At 38.6% G+C, this 9,333-nt stretch overlaps 1 protein-coding gene across 1 annotated transcript in view; it reads right to left on the reverse strand.

The window, feature by feature from the left end:
* The window catches only part of ptprfa (protein tyrosine phosphatase receptor type Fa), a 589,562-nt gene extending 587,230 nt beyond the window's left edge, over window positions 1-2,332 (reverse strand). The window contains exon 1 of the mRNA XM_051933282.1: window positions 1,970-2,332. The gene's annotated coding sequence lies outside the window, so the exon portion shown is untranslated. The remainder of the gene's footprint in view (window positions 1-1,969) is intronic.
* Window positions 2,333-9,333: the final 7,001 nt, after the last annotated feature.

Consider the following 9,333-nt stretch of genomic DNA (forward strand, 5'->3'; position numbering starts at 1 on the left):
AAATCAGTATTAAAAAGCAGGTTGTAAATTCCATCTTTAGACGGAAATTGGCGTAAATGCAATTGTATGCGGATAAACAAAAGCTAAAACCAATTGTAACGGTATATATATATATATATATATATATATATATATATATATACCCAATTTTTAAAGTGTTTTCCAATAAATGCATGGTTAAGAAGGCAAAATATTTTGAAGCAGCAGAAGAATACATTATGTGGTGACTCTGTCAAATCACAACCACGTCATGCGGTAAAAACCGCAAATAAGAAAGGAAATTGGGAAAGTAACGGTTCACGCTATCCTCAACAATCTCAGTGCCCCGTCCCCAGACCAAAAAAAACAGAGCAGCTTTTACTGCTTTTCTAACCAGACGTCTTATTTACTGAAACGACGCAGCTTCTCAAACCAACCAGCTTACATTAGCTCTAAATTTCCTAAGCCAATTCGTATCGTAGCACCAAAATGTCACATACACGCCTCTGCCAGGGCACGATCTAGATTCGTGGTCCTTGCGGCATAATGCTTTATTATATTAAGCCGGTTTTTCCTAATCTAATTCAATTGATAAAGCCTTCTTAAGTGACCAGAGACACCCACAAGAAGATCCCTCCACGGAGGAGCCTGTCTTTCTCACGATGTGTCTCTCCCATCATCTTTAAAAGCTCAGCATTAAAATGATAGCCCGGAGCAGACACGTCTTTTTTTATAGTTAAGCTGGTTGCACGCTGCACTCCCACCTATAGTTACGCGCTGGGAAATTTAACCTTCTCCCTCTAGTTTCCCTTCTAGATTTATATAAATGACCACTAGGTCCGGACCTGTCCGGACGGTGTGAGTAAATCGAAGCAAGTAATGTGAACAAGACCCCAAATATATATATATATATATATATATATATATATATATATATATATACACACAGACGATTGGCTTTTGATCCATCTCTTAATTATTTCAGTGACCCAAACGTTATCATTTCAGTTCATGCCAACGCATAACCCCCAAGAGAGATGCCAACGAAGCGGCGTGTTTTGACGTTCTCACTTCTCTTATTTTTTCCTCCCTTTCTTTCGGAACGAAAGGCGACGTTTAATCTACAGTATATCGTTCGGTTAGTTAAGTTTGGCAAGCAGAGCCTCTTTGCCCCGGAGATGTGCAGTCAAAGACGATGCGCATTCTCTTAAGCACTGACATCCATGTATTTTACATAACCGCAGATCCAAGTGATCCCGCAGTCCGTTCACACCTTTAATGCGTTTTAGAGTAAGTGTTGCAACAATGCTTTTAAAAAAAAAGCCGTATGCGAAGCAACATAACAACATCACCTAGCATTCTGTTGAGCAAATGAATAAAAAAAGAAGCGATTTCAAAGAAACGAGACGGGGGGAAAGGCCAATGATTTGTTTCTTTTATAGTGATACCTGTGACATCCCAATAAAGTGTAAATACTGTATGCACAGCGATCCCCCCAGATCTCTGCAGACAGTTACTGCACATCCAAAAACAATTCCCACACTACATTGTATCTTTTCTTTTTCAAATGACATGGTAAACAAGGTATTGTTTAATTCAAAGGCAATGCACGGCTCCAACAACTACCTGCTCTTGTTCTTTTTTTAACCGGTTCAACAGGCGAGCACAGACGGCGCATGTCGCGAATACAAAGTAGAAATGATAAATTTGAAACAAACCCCTCGTACATAGTCTGCTATATTGGGACAAACGTAATAAATTGTTCCACCCCTCCGCGGGAGACTCGCTAAAGCAAAAGTTTCCCACGGTTATCTTATTAACATCATGATATGGGAAATATAAAAAGCAAATCAAAGTCTCCTTGATAGTTCCTTCCTGACGTGCTTAGACACCTTCCCGAAGCGCTAAACGGACATTAGACACAGGAAGGTTTTTAATTAAAAAAAAAATAACTGGCAAGTGGAGAAGACCAAAAAACAACACAACTCACCGCGTCTCCGTCCTTCCGCCTCTTGCATTTCTCACGCCGCTTTTGCGAGCACTTCGCTTTCCTCGGTTCGCTTTTTGCAGCGTGTAACAAATGAAGGAATATACCCTTTTTAATTCATTGACCCAACAACGAATCCAGATATTGTATATAAAATCAAAATCTCCGCTTTATCTCTCCGTGTGAAGTTTAAAGATAATCCAAGGGGATGGATAATTGCTATTTGCTCTGTTTATTGAAACAAGAACCTGCTTCTTTCTCCTGGTGTAATTTCCCCCTCGCAGCAGCGGGTCTCTCCGAGTTTCTCCCACTCATTCACTCACTCAGTCACACTCCTCTCTCTCTTTCTCTCTCTCTCTCTCCTCTCGGTGGATCGTGCTCTTTCTGTGTCTCCCTCACTCAAAAGACGCGCACACACATAACATCCACACAGGTTTCGTGTTCGGCCAACATCGGACATTTCCGGCTCGGTAATTTGTCGGCCTTTTTCGTTGCGCCCTCCTGCCAGAGCCGTCGGGCATCTCCGGAAAATCACTTAAATCAAAGAATGATTTCTAATCCTAAAGCAGTAATGCAAGTTAGAAAATACGCATTCTGCCCTAAAGCGAGTGTGGTTTACCGGGACTTAGTGGTTTGCCATTCTCTTATTAAATTTATTTTCTCGAGCACAGTGGATCAGAGAATAAAGAAAGTGACTTTTTTTCTCAGATTTCAATTTCCCATTGAGTCCGTGACCTTGAGCAGCCTCACAGACCGCTATGTTTGGATGAGACGAGAATGTTAAGGTCATATTTATAAACAATATTAAGTTGAACTGGAATAATTTACTTAAACTATGACTATGTGAATATTCAAACTAATCTGTTATGTATAATCTTTTCAATAGATATTTTAATTTTCATCGTAAAATGTTTAAGAATTGTGCTTTCTGTTATAATAATAATATAAAAGTTATTGTGAATAGATATGTTCTTAAACTTGACAAGTGAAGAAATTATGTCAAAAGTTGATTGACAAATAAGTGTACACTGTTTATAGGACAGTTTTTAACAATATATTTATATGACAGCCATAGCAGTACAAAACTATTTTATTGCATTGTTGGGTGGCACAGTGGTGCAGTGGTTAGCACTGCTGAATCACACTGGGTTTAAATTCTGTGCCTTTGTTTGTTGTTCATGTGGAGTTTGCATGATCTCACCATGTCTGCATGTGTTTTCCTTGAAGTACGCCAGTTCCATCCCACATCAGCAAATATTTGTAGGTTAAGTTAGGTAAATTCTTTCTCTATAGGTGTGCTTGTGTATGAATATGATGGACTGGTGGTTCCTGCATTGTGGCAGTGCTTTTGGGACAGGCTTCAGTTTCTTATGACCTTATACTGGATTGTGGCTTTCAGGATATTATGTTATGTTATTTTCTTCTTATAGATATTGATATTACTACAGCAATATATGAGGGATAATGCATTTCTTAAAAAACGTTTATGCTACCAGCAAATCAAGTCTTTCTGTTAATGTTTTTATTGGATTAATTTTTTCTCCTTGTTTTATATGTTGTAAATTTGTGTTGTGTTAGTATTTGGATCATGCACAAATATATCAAAATGGCCTTTAAATCTTTCATTTATTCATTTTCACTCCACTTTTTCTCTCGAGGGTCTCAGTAGCAATAAGCTGAGAACAGACCAGGTCAACATATCTTTAGCAACCTCCTCCACTTCTTCCTGGATAATTCCCAAGCATTCCCAGGCCAGCCAAGGGATACAATTACACTGATTATATTGCTTAAACTGGGAAACTCCCGTTTTCCAACAAATATCTGTGAAAGGGCAATGAGCTGGTCCATGCTTCCTCAGCCAGGAGATTTTCTTCATTGTTTTTCCTGGAATAATAATAATGGAAGTTGAACTTTCAGATGGCAGTTCCATTCCAGTATCTCGGCATAGGCTGAGTGACAGGCATAGACCTTCATACACTCCTTTCTAAAAAGGGACTACTACCCTTGTTTGCTAAACACTATAAGCTTTCAACAAGTCTATTAGCCAAAATGAACCCCCATCATCTAAGGTTCTCAGCATTTTCATTTGGGTCTCATGCTTCTCTCAGGCCTTTCCACTGCAGAATGTTTAAATACCCATAGTGATCTGAGCAACAGACATCAGGCCAACACCAAGCACTGTTTATGTTACCGAGGAGAAGGGCATGTCCACTGTGTTTAGGAGTTCCTCAGAGCACATCTTAAAGATATCCATAATTGAAGCCAACATTTCCCCACCCTTGCTGAGAAGAGCACCTGAATGATGTTCCACCTACCCTTCCTAAATTGTCAAATGGTTTGCCAGAACTCCTTCCAGGTCATCCAAAACCTATTTTCCATGTCCTCACCAAACTTCACCCACAAACATGTCTTTAGTTTGAATAATATTGTTGCTGCTGTCTTTTTGACTTCCCAGTACTTCATCAAATATGGAAACCCTCTTACTAATAAGAGAATGGATGACCACTTTCTTCACCTTCATGTAGAGCTAGCATTCTTCCAAGGTTCCTTGGGTTGGGAACCATGACAGAACAGCACAGATCCTAGCAGGCCCATTCAGACTCTATGTGCCTGGCATCTCCTAAAGAGAAGCTTTCATGAAGTGAGTAATTCATCAGTTGTTCCCAGCATGCTCTCTCTAATCATTTGGATCTTCCAGGTCTGTCCAATCAGTGGGTGCTTCACCCATTATTTCGCGATAAGGACTTGACAGGACAGAACCACTCTTTAACCTAGGTTCCAGAACTTATGGAAAAGTTAATAATTGACCTTTGGTCTAATATACTATTAATAAGGCATACATATGAGCAACCTTATGTTCAAACCTGGATGATCCTTGACCAACACAGAACTCTAGTAACTATAAAACAAATTAGAAACAGACCAGGCAGGTTGTTGCCCTTAATTACTGCATGTTTTTCCAGTAACTATATCTCTCTGTAATCTTTCATGTGAGCATTGCATTATCCTTGTAGGACTATATAAATCAGTAGATGGCACCTTTTTGAGTGCCAAAAACAATTTTAGAAAAGTCACATAGTCTGATTAGTTGCTCAGTGCATAGACAAAACAACTTTCAAAGATGTTCCCCTCTGCAACCTGAAGTCATATTGAGATGACTAAAACAAACAAGAACACCTGAGCAAATAAACAAAGGTTTGTGAGTACCTCTACACCAGTGGTGGGCCTTCAGGGCCTGCAAGGCCTTCTCTGCTGGCCTAAAAAAATATCTGAATCACAAACTGATGTTAATTATATTTTGTCCATGAATACTTATTAAATAATTCCAAATAGTCTGTCCACTTCCTTTCATAGCTTTTCCGATGGTTGTGCTGTTTCCAGACATGTATTTTCGTATTAAAGCATTTAACCAATCACATTTCAGCCATCATTTGTTGCCAGGCAGGGTCAAAGTCAATGAAGTCTGCCCGGAGGCCTTCACAATCCATTCTGTAGGCGCTCTAACACAAAATAAATGTCAATTAAACTGTTGCTTCAACCAATCAGATTTTGAGTTGGTGTCACTAGGGCCCTCTAGCAGGCGTATGGCAACGTCACCGTATTCAGACCCGTTGATTGGATAGGATGGTGTAAGTATGTTTTGCAAGAACCATTTCCTGTTTCAGGATTGGGAATACAATCCTCAATATTGTGCCAGTCCATTACTGGGCACAGACATACACAGAGCCGCACTCATTTACTGTTATGATTCTGAAATGTTTTTAAGTCTACGCCCCCTGCTTGCTTTGCTTGCCAACCCCTGGGGTCAGGCATTGAGCACCCGCTATCAAGAGGCTGAACCGCTTGAAGGGCATCGGGGCATTCCTCCGTTATAGAAAACGATTGTATTTAAAGAGTTGGTATATAGAAGAGTATGCGGGCGTAAGAGGAAGCCAGTTTGGAGCTTAGTTATTATAGATAGAAAATGTTACTTGAGTATTTCACTACAACTGTCTATTTTAAATAACAATGATTAATAAAACATAGTAAAAAGTAAAAGTAAAAAAGTAAAAGTAGATGTAAAAAAGTAAAATGTAATAAAACGTAATTAAAATTAAATAAAAAATTAAATTACATTAATGCCTCATTAAAAATATATTATGAATGACTTTATTCTCCAGGGCGGCACGGTGGTGCAGTTGTAGCACTGCTGCTTCGCAGTAAGGAGACCCGGGTTCGCTTTCTGGGTCCTCCCTGCGTGGAGTTTGCATGTTCTCCCCGTGTCTGCGTGGATTTCCTCCGGGTGCTCCAGTTTCCTCCTACAGTCCAAAGACATGCAGGTGAGGTGCATTGGCGATCCTAAATTGTCCCTAGTGTGTGGTTGATGTGTGTGTGTGTGTGCCCTGCAGTGTGCTGCTGCCCTGCCCGGGATTTGTTCCTGCCTTGCGCCATGTGTTGGCTGGGATTCGCTCCAGCAGACCCCCGTGACCCTGTGTTAGGATATAGCGGGTTGGATAATGACTGACTGACTTTATTCTCTAACTTACATTCTGTAAACGTTGCTTTTTTGCATTTCTGTTCACATATTGTTTGTGATATTTTTCTCTTTTTCATTTATTGGATAATTCTCTTTGTTCTTGATTTTTATTATATGCAGCTCTTTTTTGTTCGTTTTCTTTTTTTGATGTTCTTTATCAGCTGTTGCAGCTCTTTTTCTATCGCAATCTAAAATTCGATTTTCTTGGATAGATAATTTGCTTTTCTGCCTTACCATTATAACTGACTGCATTGAAGAGTGAGTTAGCATCACTGAAAGTGTAACGGGGTGGTACGGAGAAAGGATGTATGCAATAAGAGTAACAATTGGACGGGCAGTGTGGAGGGGACTGGTCAAAGCTGAATATTGAGGACACAACAAAAAACATTTTTAATTTTATTGAGAGATAATTTTATTTTGTACGTTGTTTATAATTTTCTTTTAATTTTGAACTTAATTAATTTTATCATTTTTTGTTAGCATTTCACAGATGCCAATGTTTTGTGTGTTTTTCACTGCCATATTGACCGTGTTTGCTTTCTTTGTTGCTACCATGTGACCAGAAATTTTCCTAGCTTGACTTCACAGGCCATTTTCTGTTTTTCGATTAGTAATTTTTGGTAAGAGCTTTGTGATTTGGCATTGGTGACAGATATTTTTGAATTCCCAATCTGGCCTTTTAATGTCTGGCTATCTGGCTATTTGACTTCAAACTCCCAGTCATCTCCTGATTCTTGCACAACACTCACTATTTCTTTCTTTCCCTCTGAGTCAGTACACTCATACTGGACAAATTTGTTAAGCTACTTTGCATGTGTTCAAGAATGTGCAAGGAGTACCCAAAAGAGCTGTGAAAGAGAAAAACTAACCACTAAGCATGCCATATAATTTGTAAAATGTTCCCTTTAAAAAGAAACTACCTGGGTAAAATGTTCTTTTTGAAATTTAGCTTACAGTTGGGTTGATTTGGGCATGTAGTTTCAGTACTCCCCTTGCGCTTGATTCACTTCCATAGTGGATATAGCAGGCATAGCCACTGAGAGAAAACTCTGGACTAGACACAGGACAAAGAGAGACATTGCATCTTCCAGTTGTCCTGAGAGCCCCTAGGAATTCCCAGGCTAATCTGGTGACTGTTTCTGGAGTGGGCTGGCCTGGTCAGCCCAGTCCAGTATGTTGCCACTCTAACCCTCATTAGAAAAGCTGGGAAAAAGAGTGTCAATGTGTGAGCTTTACTCACCATTTTATTTTTAGGACAATGCAATTCTAAGAACTACATACATCAAACTTATACTGTAGTTCCTTTAACCATATTTCATTGTTCTCATCCACCCATTGACGTGCATGGTGTCTGCTACCTTACTTTGTCCCATTTCCTTTGTGCATCCAGCAGCCCTGTCACTTTGCTGCTTGTTCGGAAGCTTCACTGTATGTTGCTCATCAGTTTCTTTCTCTTTCCATACATTCTTTATTTTCTATTTTGAGTTCACTGTTTATTTATTCAGTGTCTGCACTGTTGTAACAAGTTATGAAAACTCCACTTGAGTTACACTTGCAAAGTCTATACAACGTCTTCAGATATTTTTCCACACTTTACAGACACATAGCTTTCTTTTTATTTTTAAAATATTTTGAACATCATTTTATAGTTTAAAACATTTTAAGCCAGAACTTCTAATGTTATATTATGGTGTGTTGTTGGTATTTTATTATGAAAATATCCACATTTTTCCATAGAATTTTAGTAATAAATCCACCCTTCTTACTTCAAAAATCTGCTTTTAAAATTATTTGTATTTAAGTTCATTCTGTTATGCTTTGCAGTCTTCTGTATCCTACTATTTTTACATAACTCGATTTTGGACCATTAAGCATTCCCATTAACGTGAACCAATTTCAATATTGTTCTAGAATATTATTGGAAACATCGATTCATCCTCTTCTGAACCTTCTTATTCCACTTTAGCACTGCTTGGAGCCTGAGCCTATCCTCAAAGCATCCAGCTCGAAACTGCAAACAACCATGGATGGAAGACTAGTCCATCACAGAGGGCAGTCATGCCGACCCCCAGACAGACATCAAATACGTCAACTTGAACTTTATTGCCAGGCAAATTGTATGATAGGAATTTCTCTTGGTGCTACATCCATTCATATAACAAAGTAAATGTAACTAATAGCTCAATATGCAATACATGACACCATCACATTATATACAGTAGTAGTGCATAATAATGTGTTGCACAAAACATAAAAATATATATAAAAACAATATAACAATGAAGAATTGCACTTGCTCCCAGTATTATTTTCTTAATGTTAATAACTGAAAAAGATGGCTTCCTGGGTCAGGATACTGATTGATTGTGTTTTGCACAAGATGTATACAGGTCCTCAGTAGATTCTAGATTCAGGCCTATGAGCCTTTCTGCTGTCAGAATAACAAACTACAGTTTCTGTCTGAATATCCTTCTGTTTATCAGCATGAAACATCTTAGCTCTCAGTGAACCATTTTTTTATGTCACACACTTCTTCTTTAAAGAGATTTGTTGGAAGAGTTTAGTTTTCACTGAGATATCGAATACAGCACTCTGTAGAAAGTTGTGAAAATGCAAAAACATCCCATTTAAAAACATTGGTGAATTTGGAAACTCACCTGTCTTAACACAGAGAAACGTTCTGCACAGCTTCAGTTATAGAGAAGTATATTGTTTCAAATATTCCTTAAGAGAGGTCACTCCAACTTGTATATTTTATATTTTCTGTTCATGAGAACTGCTTATGAATGCTTTGAAATTACTTCAGCTTTCTTTTTTTTGTCCAGCACCTCCTGAGTGCAACTTGTGGTAC

Source organism: Erpetoichthys calabaricus, chromosome 10 (assembly GCF_900747795.2).
Source record: "Erpetoichthys calabaricus chromosome 10, fErpCal1.3, whole genome shotgun sequence".
Taxonomy (NCBI): Eukaryota; Metazoa; Chordata; class Cladistia; order Polypteriformes; family Polypteridae; genus Erpetoichthys; species Erpetoichthys calabaricus.